At 36.6% G+C, this 16,834-nt stretch overlaps 1 protein-coding gene across 3 annotated transcripts in view; it reads right to left on the bottom strand.

Moving 5' to 3' along the window:
- GRIK2 (glutamate ionotropic receptor kainate type subunit 2) overlaps nt 1-16,834 on the bottom strand; it is a gene marked incomplete at both ends in the record, with an annotated part of 630,446 nt that overhangs the window by 15,467 nt on the left and 598,145 nt on the right. The gene's annotated exons all lie outside the window — the stretch shown is intronic.

Raw genomic sequence — 16,834 nt, 5'->3', positions numbered from 1 at the left:
CTCACTGGACACTCAGGCTAGGTCACCTAGTATTACTATTATTTACCTTTCAAGATGTGATCTACTTTCCTAAGTAGATTGTAAACCCTTTGGAATAGAGGATATCTATCTATTCCTCTTTCTTTCTTCTTTTTCTTTCTTTCTTTCTTTCTTTCTTTCTTTTTCTTTCTTCCTTCCTTCCTTCCTTTCGTTCTTTCATTCTTTCTTCCTTTCTATCATCTCTCTATATCTATCATCTATCTTAATTTTCAAACTGCTCTCAACCAATGTTTCATATTATGAGGAGCATTATATCTGATTGAGGCAGTCTTGACAAAATATAAGAGTGACAGTGGGGTGTTTTTGGTCTCCTCTGATATGTATTTTAAAACCATAAATAAAGGTCATCTTGTTTGACTAATCAGTTTTCATTAATTCACTACAACTAGCCTAGCAGCAGGCTACTACACATAGCAATCTACTACACATAGTTTATTCATTTGCTCATTTGATTGTCCTTTTCATGCTCTTTACAAACACACCAATTTAAGTATGTACCAAACATTTTCCTTATCCTATTCAGTACATCTAGATAATATAGAAATGATAAAGGAAATGGAGTTAGCATTACGTTTAATTCTTGAGGAGGCTTACTGATTGATAAATAGCTTTTCTTTAAAGGTTGCACAACAAGTCTAATACTTACCATGCTTTAGTGAAATATTCTAAAATCACATTATCCATACACATACTGGAGATATCCCATCCATACTGCCAAAAGTTTCCTTACTTTCAAATCAAGCTTCTGCATGCTTTAATCAATTACAAAGGTCAGAAAAAAAATCACTCTTGCTTTCTATAAATATCTCGTTCTAAAACTCATTATACCAATATTTCCTAAACTGGATTTTCCCCACACACTTCTCTTTTTGGGAAATGTACTTCTGTGTTTCACTTTTAAAGAATTTATTGGTCAGATAAGCTCGAAGAATACTCCATAACAAATATATCTTTTGTAAATTCACATTATACGTTAACAAAATAAAAGGTTTCCATCTCTCCATCAAAGGAAAAAGGTTAAAAAATATTTTAAATGATTAAATTTATTTTTAGTGGAAGAATTTTTTCATTCATATCTATTAATGTTCCCATCAATTATTTTATTTTAACCTCAACTTGAAAAGCACTGCCTTAGATAACAATAATTACTACTCTTACTACATCAGCTCTCTCTATCAAAAATAAGTTGTTTCTTGTTAGATCTCCTGCTTGTCCCTGCCTAGCTTTGAATTTACACATTATCACAGCACTACTGATCAAGTAGCATATTTTTTGCATGTTCTTTTTCATCTATTAGCTCCATATGCTTCATGAGCATCAGCTCATAAGAATTTGCATCACAATACTTACTTTAAGACATGTCTTCATGCCCAGCTTTTAAGTCTTTTTACAAAATACTTTTGGGGGACAAAAGTTAGAAGAGTTATTTAAATATATTTGTATATCAAAACTGATGAAACCAATTTTGGGGAAAAATACACAGCTTTTGTTTTTCCTAATGGCACCCAAATCCTTTAAATATTTTGTTAAAATTCTAAGGGGCTGGCTAAGTATTTCCATTACTTGTAATGACAAATCCCCACTGCCCACTTCCTAAAGAACTTTAATTTCCTTTGTTTTATATTTCATGGTTATTTCAGCTCATTATGATGATATTATGTGCTGTGTATGACAGAGAATTAGGTAACATCTTGGTGTTTGTTTTCTTTGGGTCTGGGAAGATATTTTTATGAAGTAGACTACTCATAATTTTAAGTTTCCTCTAGCTTGTCATTTCTCCAAGTATACTTTGTTGCACTTTCTGAAGAATAGTAACTTACACGTCTTGTGGGTATGTGACTATACTATAATCACTAAGTGTATATTATATCAATGATTTGCCTCAAAAAGCTTCAATAATTCCTTAATTATTCCTCTTCTTTGAAAGTGTTTAATCTGATCAATGTTTCTAAGACACATACCCAAATACTTGAAGCCCTTTAAATAATGACTTAAAAATCAGGCTACCTGTCAGTTATAGGTAATCAACCATCCATTATTCATCTTATTTCATCCAGCATCTAGCACAGTGCCTATTACACAATAAGCATTAAACAAACGCTTTGTGAATGAAACATTGAATCCATTATAATATATCCATTATGATATAGTCAAAATATGTTAAGGCAGAACTTCTGATATTGGACACCTTCTCAGGTTCTTATTAAATTCAGTAGAACAAATAGAGTTCATAAACAGACTTGTTTCACATTTTTAGTGTTAACCATCTAGAATAAGTTAGGGTGACAAATAAGTTTATAAATTTTTATGCCATCTTTGCACTTATATCAACTGTCAGTGGCCTTGGTCAGTGCCTTAATAAGTAAAAGACCTGCGAGCACAAAAAGATCTGAGGCTATCTGCTGGAACCATCAACCTTCTTTCTTAAATTACAGTGCTGCTGGCAATGTTATATTTTATGAAATGGTTCCCTGCTTCCTATGCTGAGATGAGTGCTGGGTGCCCTAAATGCACAACATATTTTGGGTACTTTTAGAGCTTTATCTCTTTTTACCATTATTTCCATGATAAAATCTTCCAATAAAATTGGAACCAGACCACATTTTCTTAGAGTCTTTTTCTCAGTGGAAGATGGGTTTTATTATCTCTTAGGACACTGTCTCTCCTATATTTGTTTTTAAGAAGAGCTAAGTCAAATTTTATATTTACGTTTCAGATTCCATTTTAAATTGCTATTTTCCAGTTTTATGCCGTATTCAGTCAACAATGCTGTTATACAATACTAAGCATCATTGTTATTTTCCTCTATAGAATTTATCTCAGTTTGTAACTAAAAAATAATTTCTGTGACTATTTGTTTAATGCTCATTACCCTAACAGGCTATAAATTTCATAAGGACAGTGTTGTATCTCCTTTGTTAGTATAACACCTGGCACACAGTGAAGACAATATTTCTGGAGTGAATACATGCATAAATATTAATTACTTAACAGTTGGTCATACATGCCTGCAATTTTACCCTCAGTCATTCCTTATGAACCCAAACTATATATCTTTATCTAATCTATATCTAATAATTATAATACATTTATTTCAAATGAAGCATTTAATATATGTAGCAACTAAACACTTCATGGGGTCCATTTCAGATTTCCTATTAGATAAAAGCTAAACTGGTGTGAAGTTACTGTCATCACTCTTTGTATTTTCTTTTGAAGGTATTCTGTTGAAAACTCTCAATATGATAGGAGAATAAGGAATCCATGATTGATAATCATAAAAATTAAAGGAGATTAATCTCATCCTGAAAACAAATTATCAACCCATAACATTTAATCATAGAATGGTAAATGAGAGCTAAAAGTGATGTCTTCCATGATACCTAGTAATCTTTCCACATTGGAAATTTATGAACATCACTTTCCTGCTTAAATTTTTTTTAACGGTGCTCTAAAGCTATAGAGAATACAACCTCAATTCCTAAAGATGTCATACAGTCCCTTTCTCCAACCTATCACAAGCTTCTTGGACTTTATCCTTCTCCTCACACCTAACATGCCAGCAATACAAACTACGAAGTTGTATTTCCCATTGCCTGGAGAGTCCTGATTCCATACTTCCTCCAATTTTCTGGTTGAATGTCCTCACATCCAGATAAACTTCTGCTCATCTTTCCTGACCTTTGCACACTTTTTCTTGGCTGCCACAGAGACACACAGGATCCTTCTTCTTTGGTGCCACAGTACATTGCAGATACTCTAGTATGACATTTGGTGCATCATATTCCAATGTTTTGCTATATATCTTTTCCTACTAGATTGATATGAGTGTCCCAAGGGCAAGGACCATGTATGTGTCTTTTTTTTTTTTTACTATTAATTATTAGACATACATACACAGGTGCTAGATTCTAGGCATATAGTGATGAACAATGTAATATGAGCCCTGCCCTCCTAGAGTTTTCACTGCAACACAAAACACATATGTTGAATAACCTTTACAAGTTTGAGGATCATTACAATAAAGAACACCATATTGTAGAACCACGTGACAGATGGAACTATCTTAGTCTGCTGATCAGGTACACAAAAAAGGCTTCATTACTTTGAAAAGAAGAGTAGGGACAATAACTCTTCTTTCTCTTTGGCTGCCTTTCACCTGCTTTTCCTCTATTTTTCTTTCTATTTGCATTATTGGTTTAGAAAGGTATATATGAAAAAGGAAAATGATAGTAAGAGCATCCCACCCACTTTATTCTTTTCTTCTAGATATAGAGGATAGAACTAAGTTCAAGATGTCAGGGTCACGGTGGAATGGAGCCAGATATAAATGACACTGTTAATGTAGAAAGAAGAGAAGAGAGATAAAAAGCTATGAGGTAGAGACTATATGGATTTAGGGAGCAAATGTATATAGATATCAAGTGTATGTACCACCCAGGACATTTAATATACAGTAATTTTAAAAGATATTTTAAGTACTTATATTCAAAATCTATAACTGGCTTAAATTGGATAGAGGTTGCAGTTTTTTTCTTTGTTGTAGACGTTAAAATTCAAAGTGTTATGACCTCTGTAGAAAAGTAATTTGAATGCATTCTACTCAAAGGAATATTTGTAGACTCCTCAGGAGGAAATCTAAGTATCTAAGGTCACAAAAGGAGATGGTTATATGAGGTACACAAAATGTGTCAATAAAAAATTCATATTATGGATTATGTATTTTAGGCATTTGCCTTTTAATCATATTCTGAATATTCTTTGACTTATGTGAAAAAGGATAAGAAGGGCAAATGTTATCAGCACATAATGAAAAAGTAAACTATTTTCACTGGTTCTGATGTATTTCATACATATTAGTTAAAAGCGGCTGGTGAAGTAGATTTGTAGTCACATTTCTTCTCTGGGTATTAAATCATGTAACGCTGACACAAAATATGAAAATAGAAATAGTTTCATTCTAGAAACGCTGCTTTTCTTACAATTTTTCATCTGCATAATAATCATTTGAAGAGCAGTAAGAGTGGAAATGTCAGGAATACTTTCTTTACTATCATGTTTTATCCCAAGTCCAATATTAAACTTTAATGAATGAATTATAAAAGTTGGACCATTTTAAATAAAATCCTCAACCAACTTAATCTTCAAGAATCCCAAAATTGGGAGAGAGAATAACTTCTCCAGGAGAGTAAAGTACCCATCCTTTAAGGTAGAGCTCAAGTCCCTTTTTCTATTTGGCCTAACTGAACTTTGGTCCTCAGTGAATTCTACCACTCTGAGTCCCTACATTAAATAACAGACTTGTTTGTGTTCAGTATTCTATTTTCTCTATTTGATGTTAAAGTTGTTTTTCCAAGTCTGTCTCCTTAAGAAAGGGGATGATGTATATTTATATTTTATGATCATTATTTTACAGATCCAAGCAGGTTGAAGAGTGATAAAATTTCTTATAGATTGACAAAATTAAAAGGAAACATACCTGTCTTCAGAGATAATCTTCTCTGAATACGTCTTGGACTCTGTTTACTAAACATTCAGGAAATGTTCAGAGAAGGAAAAACTTTATTTAGATAATGCCCAACAATAGAAATTGTCTCATCTTTATAAAATATATATTGATAACTTTCTAAATAACCAAATCATAGTTATTTAAATACAATATACTGATTGGCTGATGATAAAATCCTGGTGGGGTTCCATAGGAAATGATTTCTAATTACTTAGGAATGGATCATATTAACAATACATCTTACCTACAATACATTCAATATTACTAAAAATATAAAGAATAGAGAGAAAAAGGTAAGATGCAAATGACTTAAAAACCACAAATACATCATTTTACTTATTATAAAATATTTCTTCAGTACAGTCCTTCAGAATTATTTGTGGTGCATATGTTCTGATCCAAGTACTATAAATTTGATGTTTAATCCTTATTGCAATCTAATTATGTAGACATGATTCTACTCATTTACCAATAAGAATGCTGAGTCTCTGGGAGGCATAGTAACTTCACTTAGGACACCTAGGACACTCAGGTGGAACTAAGATTTGCACATAAGTCATCTGTCTACAAAGGCCACATATTCTATACAGCATGATAAGAATACGCCTTTCACATGAGGGCCAGCAAATGCAAGGCATTCATCTTCAGAATTTAGTGCTTATACATTTCACCACTATGTTTTGACTATTTTTTTCCCAATACAAGTGATTCATTGATCTTACTTAGTCTTGCTAACCAAAGGATGACAGTCTGGCACAGTCAATCTGGCTAACTAATCTATAACGGAATTTGAACCCATGGCTTTGGAGTAATCACCACAAGACACAAACAAAGTGAATTAATGTTCTAATGTTTGCATATAAAGTCTATCGGAACTCACTCTGTTTTCATGAGAATTATCCATTTATTCATTGCTTAGGTACCATTTCATCAGCATTTACAATATTCATGAAGGCTGCTCGCACTGGTGCTCTCAATTCATCAAATTCCCTGTGGAAGCTTCCTAGAGTCTAGCCTGCAGAGTCTGTTGATGATGTCTGTGGAGCAGGCATAGGTTACTGAGACTCATCTGTTTTCAGTGACATGAAATCTAAGACTTTAACAAATATGCCAGGAAAATACAGCTTCTACAGGGGTAATTTGGTGCTTTTTTTGTTTGTTTAATTCAGGCTCTGAAAATTATTAGATCTCGATTTAGACTTGCAAAATTACTTCACCAGCATTAAAATTATGCTGCCTATGCAATGAAAAAAATAGAATGCATTTTAGTGGAAGGTTTGACCTGCAGAAAGATGAATAATTTGCATCAATTTTTGTGCATTATGTTCAACTAATGAAGACAAATGTATTCATTCATTTCTGTAAAGCTGAAGAACTGAAGGCCGGCAATATTATGCATCTATAATGATGAATATTACAGTACTTATTATATGATGAATTGGGAATTCTAGATATGGATGGTGAGCAAAACAGGGAAAAAACATGCTTTTCATACTGATTTCTATTTTTATAAACACCAACATCTGCCTTAAATAAACGTCTCCCTTAGTACCAATTCTACATCTCTCACTTCATCAAATAACAAGAAATGAAGAAGTAGTGAGGTCTCATGCATTTAACATTAGAAAATAGAAGTGAAGAATGAAATTTCACATTGTTCATATGTCAATGTGGTATCTTTCTACCATAAAGAGTCCATGATACAACCTATTGTAATATTTTTTACTTTAGGCTGATTATGTGTAAGGGCATTATAATGAGATAAAACTTACTTAAGAATTATTAATAGGGCTACAGCTATTTTGTATTCATTAATATAAAATATGTTGTAAATTAGTTTATAAAGGTAACATTAAAATCCAATTATGAAGCAAGAATGCATCTTATATATAATTACATAAGTAAATATAATACAAGAAAAATGTATGTAACAATTTTGTGTCTGATAAAATTGTCATTAAATTTAACCTTAGTATTATAAGGGATTTATAAATATACTCTTTACATTCATCTTTACTTCACCTCTACATTGCCTATTACATTCTTCATGTATTACACATATTTCAGTAGTTCTCTGACCATGATATAAGTAATTTAATTTGGATTTTGTTCACAGATATAATTATTCATGGACTGTTTGAAAACTACTACTGATTTAATCCCAGAAGTAAGATGAGGATACATAAGATTATAGAAAATTTTAGCATCTTGGACGATAGGCACAGACATGAGCAGAATTTCCTCCATCCCCTTTTCAGCTGACTCATGCTTCCCATATGTTATTAAAGTTGGGAGGCACCAATAAATGAATGAAGTGTGCCACTAGCTCTTTGTTAAAAACATAAATAGTTTTAATGGGACACTTCAGACACTTTACAATATTTCTACCAAATTGAACACAGCAAAACAAAATAACACCAACTGGCCCTAATGGATATTTTTCTAGATTGCTGTTTTCCTACCAGCTCATGGACTGCTGAGTCTGCCTAGTCCTCAAAGCGCCCTGTGCACTCAACATTCCAAAGATAGAAGCCAAGAAGGCTTTTAGTATGGGTGGTCAGAAGGGAGGCAAGGCAGCTGAAAATGCCATTAAGTAGAAACGCTCCCTGTTCGGCTAAAATAGATTATCACCTATGGTGAATTAAAAGGCAAGACTGCAATTGCTCACACATTTTAAATATTCCTTAATGAAAACTGCTGTGATTTGCTTTTTCTGCTTTACCCCATCCAGTTGTTGTTTTTTAAAAATTCTAATGAATGAAAAGGAAGTTCAGTTAACCTATTATGAGTAAGAACACCTACAATTTCAAAAAAAAAGTCTACCATACAGGAAATATCACATTAAAATAACATTGCTGCAGTCAGGAAAACTATGAAAGGGATTTAATGTCACCACAAGGTTAATTAAACCAGTTTATGCTTATTTAGCATTTACCTTCACATCATTGTTGATTGCTCCACTAAGGTATTTTTGTGTAAACAGAGCTTCCCTAATTAAATAGCTTATATCTGAGTCATTCAGTGATTTCACAACAGTTTGGGCAGTAATCATCACACTCAGAGTGATGAATGGTGATGGCAGGCCCCTAGATGAATCACACAGGAGGAGGCCTAGCAGGTTAAAAGGACGCATGGACTTCTGGGGGAAAAAAGAAAAATATGTATAATTTTAAAAATATTTCTGAATATTCACTCCAAAAGAGACATAGTATTTCTGTTTACCCTCCTGCACTTAACCACATACACCTCTATGACAGTATCTAAAAATCTGAGCAACAATAAAAGCAAACCAAAGGGAGTTCCTCTCCTTGATCACATTTGCAGTATTAATAAAGACAGAATTTTCATATCAGTTTATGGCTTCTGCAGGTATAAACTCAAAATCCTGGGGAACTTCTGGAACTGATCTAAATTTTCAGAACCTGAGCCTATATTGCTCTGCTTTGAATAGATTCATCTCCTTAATTCTTGCTGGGAAAGAGACTCAAATAACCTTTTCTTTTTCACACCTAAATGCATTATTTTTTATTTTTATTTTTTGGCTTATAATTAAACAAAATTTAAAAACTAAGTAAAAATGACATATTATGAAAAAATTGTCAGTATGCTTGAAAAAGATGATATAAAAGGCAAATGCTAATTAACTAGTTGGGAAGTGCAGGTTATGATGTTGGTTGAAAATTTATCGTAAGTCAGAATCTCAAGTTCTAGAGTTGCATGTCATTGCATTTATTAATGACTAAGTAATAATTCATGAAAGCCATATTTTTGGCAGAGCTATGACACAGTAAATCATAAATTAATGCCTGAAGTTTTTTTCTCAGACATATTTGAGGGGGTGAAGTGTGAAAGGCCCTTTCCTAGCTTATACTTCTTTGATGAAGTTATATGAGTTAAGACTTACTCATAAAGTATTGGAGTCTCAAAATCATTTTAATTTTATACTATGTTATGGGCGAATAAAATATAATTTACTAAAGTTAAGAACTTAATATTATCAAGTCAAACAGAAGAAAACTATCTGAACAAAAGAAACAAAAATTATATTGCAATACCTAAAGGTGAGTGGTTTGAATATTCATCCCGTCAAATTTAAATTATTATGTTCAAATTTATCTCATTCAGAATTAGGCTAAAAACAAAATGTATGTTAAATGCATTAAGCAACTTTTAGTAATGAGACTTTTTTTATATCTTTATTTGAGTATAATTACTTAACAATAGTGTTTCTGCTTTATAACAAAATGAATCAGTTATACATATACATATGTTCCCATATCCCCTCCCTCTTGCGTCTCCCTCCCACCCTCCCTATCCCACCCCTCCAGGCAGTCACAAAGCACCGAGCTGATCTCCCTGTGCTATGCGGCTGCTTCCCACTAGCTATCTATTTTACGTTTGGTAGTGTATATATGTCCATGCCTATCTTTCGCTTTGTCACAGCTTACCCTTCCCTCTCCCCATATCCTCAAGTCCATTATCAAGTAGGTCTGTGTCTTTATTCCTGTCTTACCCATAGGTTCTTCATGACATTTTTTTTCTTCTTAAATTCCATATATATGTGTTAGCATACGGTATTTGTCTTTCTCTTTCTGACATACTTCACTCTGTATGACAGACTCTAGGTCTATCCACCTCATTACAAATAGCTCAATTTTGTTTCTTTTTATGGCTGAGTAATATTCCATTGTATATATGTGCCACATCTTCTTTATCCATTCATCCGATGATGGACACTTAGGTTGTTTCTATCTCCGGGCTATTGTAAATAGGGCTGCTATGAACATTTTGGTACATGACTCTTTTTGAATTATGGTTTTCTCAGGGTATATGCCCAGTAGTGGGATTGCTGGGTCATATGGTAGGTCTATTTGTAGTTTTTTAAGGAACCTCCATACTGTTCTCCATAGTGGCTGTACCAATTCACATTCCCACCAGCAGTGCAAGAGTGTTCCCTTTTTCCACACCCTCCCCAGCATTTATTGTTTCTAGATTTTTTGATGATGGCCATTCTGACTGGTGTGAGATGATATCTCATTGTAGTTTTGATTTGCATTTCTCTAATGATTAAAGATGTTGAGCATTCTTTCATGTGTTTGTTGGCAGTCTGTATATCTTCTTTGGAGAAATGTCTATTTAGGTCTTCTTCCCATTTTTGGATTGGGTTCTTTTTTTGTTATTGAGCTGCATGAGCTGCTTATAAATTTTGGAGATTAATCCTTTGTCAGTTGCTTCATTTGCAAATGTTTTCTCCCATTCTGAGGGTTGTCTTTTGGTCTTGTTTATGGTTTCTTTTGCTGTGCAAAAGCTTAAGTTTCATCAGGTCCCATGTGTTTATTTTTGTCTTTATTTACATTTCTCTAGGAGGTGGGTCAGAAAGGATCTTGCTGTGATTTATGTCATAGAGTGTTCTGCCTATGCTTTCCCCTAAGAGTTTGATAGTTTCTGGCCTTACATTTAGGTCTTTAATCCATTTTGAGCTTATTTTTGTGTATGGTGTTAGGGAATGATCTAATCTCATACTTCTACATGTCCCTGTCCAGTTGTCCCAGCACCACTTATTGAAGAGGCTGTCCTTTCTCCACTGTACATTCCTGCCTCCTTTATCAAACATAAGTTGACCATATGTGCGTGGGTTTATCTCTGGGCTTTCTATCCTGTTCCATTGATCTATCTTTCTGTTTTTGTGCCAGTACTATACTGTCTTGATTACTGTAGCTTTGTAGTATAGTCTGAAGTCAGGGAGCCTGATTCCTCCAGCTCCATTTTTCGTTCTCAAGATTGCTTTGGCTATTCGGGGTCTTTTGTGTTTCCATACAAATTTTGAAATTTTTTGTTCTAGTTCTGTGAAAAATGCCAGTGGTATTGGCATTGCCAATGCCAGGGATTGCATTGAATCTGTAGATTGCTTTGGGTAGTAGAGTCATTTTCACAATGTTGATTCTTCCAATCCAAGAACATGGTATATCTCTCCATCTATTTGTATCATCTTTAATTTCTTTCATCAGTGTCTTATAATTTTCTGCATACAGGTCTTTTGTCTCCTTACGTAGGTTTATTCCTAGATATTTTATTCTTTTGGTTGCAGTGGTAAATGGGAGTGTTTTCTTGATTTCACTTTCAGAGTTTTTCATCATTAGTATATAGGAATGCCAGAGATTTCTGTGCATTAATTTTCTATCCTGCTACTTTACCAAATTCATTGATTAGCTCTAGTAGTTTTCTGGTAGCATCTTTAGGATTCTCTATGTATAGTATCATGTCATCTGCAAACAGTGACAGCTTTACTTCTTCTTTTCCAATTTGGATTCCTTTTATTTCCTTTTCTTCTCTGATTGCTGTGGCTAAAACTTCCAAAACTGTGTTGAATAAGAGTGGTGAGAGTGGGCAACCTTGTCTTGTTCCTGGTCTTAGTAGACATGGTTTCAGTTTTTCACCATTGAGGACGATGTTGGCTGTGGGTTTGTCATATATGGCCTTTATTATGTTGAGGAAAGTTCCCTCTATGCCTACTTTCTGCAGGGTTTTTATCATAAATGGGTGTTGAATTTTTGTCAAAAGCTTTCTCTGGGGCCTTCCCCGGTGGCGCAGTGGTTGAGAGTCCGCATGCCGATGCAGGGGACACGGGTTCGTGCCCCAGTCCGGGAGGATCCCACACGCTGCGGAGCTGCTGGGCCCGTGGGCCATGACCGCTGAGCCTGCACGTCCAGAGCCTGTGTTCCACAACGGGAGAGGTCACAACAGTAAGAGGCCCGCGTACCGCAAAAAAAAAAAAAAAAAAGCTTTCCCTGCATCTATTGAGATGATCATATGGTTTTTCTCCTTCAATTTGTTAATATGGTGTATCACGTTGATTGATTTGCATATACTGAAGAATGCTTGCATGCCTGGAATAAAACCCACTTGATCATGGTGTATGATCCTTTTAATGTGCTGTTGGATTCTGTATTTTGTTGAGGATTTTTGCATCTATGTTCATCAGTGATATTGGCCTGTAGTTTTCTTTTTTTGTGACATCCTTGTCTCGTTTTGGTATCAAGGTGATGGTGGCCTCGTAGAATGAGTTTGGGAGTGTTCCTCCCTCTGCTATATTTTGGAAGAGTTTTGGAAGGATAGGTGTTAGCTCTTCCCTAAATGTTTGATAGAATTCTCCTGTGAAGCCATCTGGTCCTGGGCTTTTGTTTGTTGGCACATTTTTAATCACAGTTTCAATTTCAGTGCTTGTGATTGGTCTATTCGTATTTTCTATTTCTTCCTGAGTCAGTCTTGGTAGGTTGTGCATTTCTAAGAATTTGTCCATTTCTTCCAGGTTGTCCATTTTATTGGCATGGAGTTGCTTGTAGTAATCTCTCATGATCTTTTGTATTTCTTCAGTGTCAGTTGTTACTTCTCCTTTTTCATTTTAAATTCTATTGATTTGAGTCTTCTCCTTTTTTTCGTGATGAGTCTGGCTAATGGTTTATCAATTTTGTTTATCTTCTCAAAGAACCAGCTTTTAGTTTTATTGATCTTTGCTATCGTTTCCTTCATTTATTTTTCATTTATTTCTGATCTGATTTTTATGATTGCTTTCCTTCTGCTAACTTTGGGGTGTTTTTGTTCTTCTTTCTCTAATTGCTTTAGGTGCAAGGTTAGGTTGTTTATTCGAGATGTTTCCTGTTTCTTAAGGTGGGATTGTATTGCTATAAACTTCCCTCTTAGAACTGCTTTTGCTGCATCCCATAGGTTTTGGGTCATCATGTCTCCATTGTCATTTGTTTCTAGGTATTTTTTAATTTCCTCTTTGATTTCTTCAGTGATCACTTCGTTATTAAGTAGTGTATTGTTTAGCCTCAATGTGTTTGTATTTTTTACAGCCCTTTTCCTGTAATTGATACCTAGTCTCATAGCATTGTGGTCAGAAAAGATACTTGATACAATTTCAATTTTCTTAAATTTACCAAGGCTTGATTTGTGACCCAAGATATGATCTATACTGGAGAATGTTCCATGAGCACTGGAGAAAAATGTGTATTCTGTTGTTTTTGGATGGAATGTCCTATAAATATCAATCAAGTCCATCTTGTTTAATGTATCATTTAAAGCTTGTGTTTCCTTATTTATTTTCATTTTGGATGATCTGTCCATTGGTGAAAGTGGGGTGTTAAAGTCCCCTACTATGAATGTGTTACTGCCGATTTCCCCTTTTATGGCTGTTAGTATTTGCCTTATGTATTGAGGTGCTCCTATGTTGGGTGCATAAATATTTACAATTGTTATATCTTCTTCTTGGTTCAATCGCTGGATCATTATGTAGTGTCCTTCTTTGTCTCTTCTAGTAGTCTATATTTTAAAGTCTCTTTTGTCTGATACGAGAATTGCTACTCCAGCTTTCTTTTGATTTCCATTTGCATGGAATATCTTTTTCCATCCCCTTACTTTCAGTCTGTATGTGTCTCTAGGTCTGAAGTGGGTCTCTTGTAGACAGCATATATATGGGTCTTGTTTTTGTATCCATTCAGCCAATCTGTGTCTTTTGGTGGGAGCATTTAGTCCATTTACATTTAAGGTAATTATCGATATGTATGTTCCTATTCCCATTTTCTTAATTGTTTTGGGTTCGTTATTGTAGGTCTTTTCCTTCTGTTGTGTTTCTTGCCTAGAGAAGTTCCTTTAGCATTTCTTGTAAATCTGGTTTGGTGGTGCTGAACTCTCTCAGCTTTTGCGTTTCTGTAAACGTTTTAATTTCTCCATCAAGTCTGAATGAGATCCTTGCTGGTAGAGTAATCTTGGTTGCAGGTTTTTCTCCTTCATCACTGTAAATATGTCCTGCCAGTCCTTTCTGGCTTGTAGAGATTCTGCTGAAAGATCAGCTGTTAACCTTATGGGGATTCCCTTGTGTGTTATTTGTTGTTTTTCCCTTGCTGCTTTTAATATGTTTTCTTTGTGTTTAATTTTTGACAGTTTGATTAATATGTGTCTTGGCGTATTTCTCCTTGGATTTATCCTGTATGGGATTCTCTGTGCCTCCTGGACTTGATTAGCTATTTCCTTTCCCATATTAGGGAAGTTTTCAACTGTAATCTCTTCAAATATTTTCTCAGTCCCTTTCTTTTTCTCTTCTTCTTCTGGAACCCCTATAATTCGAATGTTGGTGTGTTTAATGTTGTCCCAGAGGTCTCTGAGACTGTCCTCAGTTCTTTTCATTCTTTTTTCTTTCTTCTGCTCTGCAGTAGTTATTTCTACTATTTTATCTTACACGTCACTTATCCTTTCTTCTGCCTCAGTTATTCTGCTATTGATCTCATCTAGAGTATTTTTAATTTCATTTATTGTGTTTCTAATCATTGCTTGATTCAGCTTTAGTTCTTCTAGGTCCTTGTTAACTGTTTCTTGCATTTTGTCTATTCTATTTCCAAGATTTTGGATCTTGGAAATAGAATCTTGGATCATCTTTACTATCATTATTCTGAATTCTTTTTCAGGTAGACTGCCTATTACCTCTTCATTTGTTAGGTGTGGTGGGTTTTTATCTTGCTCCTTCTCCTGTTGTGTGTTTTTCTGTCTTCTCATTTTGCTTATGTTACTGTGTTTGGGGTCTCCTTTTCGCAGGCTGCAGGTTCGTAGTTCCCGTTGTTCTTGGTGTCTGTCCCCAGTGGCTAAGGTTGGTTCAGTGGGTTGTGTAGGCTTCCTGGTGTAGGGGACTAGTGCCTGTGTTCTGGTGGATCAGGCTGGATCTTGTATTTCTGGTGGGCCGGTCCACGTCTGGTGGTGTGTTTTGGGGTGTCTGTGGACTTTTTATGATTTTAGGCAGCCTCTCTGCTAATGGGTGGCATTGTGTTCCTGTCTTGCTAGTTGTTTGCCATAGGGTGTCCAGCACTGTAGCCTGCTGGTCATTGAGTGAAGCTGGGTGGTGGTGTTGAGATAGCGATCTCTGGAAGATTTTCGCCGTTTGATATTACGTGGAGCTGGGAGTTCTCTTGTGGACCAGTGTCCTTAAGTTGGCTCTCCCACCTCAGAGGCACAGCACTGACTCCTGGCTCCTCAATTTGGGATGATTCGTTGTCTATTCATGTATTCCACAGATGCAGGGTACATCAAGTTGATTGTGGAGCTTTAATCCACTGCTTCTGAGGCTGCTGGGAGAGATTTCCTTTTCTCTTCTTTGTTCCCACAGCTCCGGGGTCTCAGCTTTGGATTTGGCCTCGCCTCTGCATGTAGGTTGCCAGAGGGCCTCTGTTCTTAGCTCAGACAGGACAGGGTTAAAGCAGCAGCCGCTTCGGGGACTCTGGCTCACTCAGGCGGGGGGGAGGGAGGGGCACGTAGTGCAGGGCGAGCCCGCGGTGGCAGATGCCGACGTGACGTTGCAGCAGCCCGAGGCGCGCTGTGCGTTCTCCTGGGGAAGCCGTCCCTGGATCCTGGGACCCCGGCAGTGACGGGCTGCACAGGCTCCTCGGAAGGGGGGCGTGGACAGTGACATGCACTCGCACATAGGCCTCTTGGCGGCGGCAGCAGCAGCAGCCACAGCGTCCCACACCTGTCTCTGCTGTCCGTGCTTTCAGCCGCGGCTCGCGCCCGTCTCTGGATCTCCTTTAAGTAGCGCTCTTAATCCCCTCTCCTCGCACACCAGGAAACAAAGAGGGAAGAAAAAGTCTCTTGCCTCTTCGGCAGCTCCAGACTTTTTCCGGACTCCCTCCCGGCTAGCTGTGGCGCATTAGCCCCTTCAGGCTATGTTCACGCCGCCAGCCTCAGTCCTCTCCCTGTGCTCCGACCGAAACCCCGAAGCCCGAGCCTCAGCTCCCAGCCCTGCCCGCCCTGGCGGGCGAGCAGACAAGCCTCTTGGGCTGATGAGTGCGGGTTGGCACCGATCCTCCGTGCGGGAATCTCTCCGCTTTGCCCTCCTCACCCCTGTTGCTGTGCTTTCCTCCACGACTCCGAAGCTTTCCCTCTCCACCACCCGCAGTCTCCGCCCACGAAGGGGCTTCCTAGTGTGTGGAAACCTTTCCTCCTGCATGGCTCCCTCCCACTGGTGCAGGTCCCGTCCGTATCCTTTTGTCTCTGTTTATTCTTTTTTCTTTTGCCCTACCCAGGTACGTGGGGAGTTTCTTGACTTTTGGGAGGTCTGAGGTCTTCTGCCAGCATTCAGTAGGTGTTCTGTTAAGAGTTGTTCCACGTGTAGCTGTATTCCTGGTGTATCTGTGGGGAGGAAGGTGATCTCCGCGTCTTACTCTTCCGCCATCTTCCCCGGAAGTCCCCAGTAATGAGACATTTTAATAAATTGAAATTCAGTATTATTTGGCAATGAAA

This window comes from Hyperoodon ampullatus (assembly GCF_949752795.1).
Source record: "Hyperoodon ampullatus genome assembly, chromosome: 12".
In the NCBI taxonomy this organism is placed as follows: domain Eukaryota; kingdom Metazoa; phylum Chordata; class Mammalia; order Artiodactyla; family Ziphiidae; genus Hyperoodon; species Hyperoodon ampullatus.
Note: the sequence above shows the minus strand (reverse complement) of the source record. Positions and strands in the feature narration are given on the sequence as shown.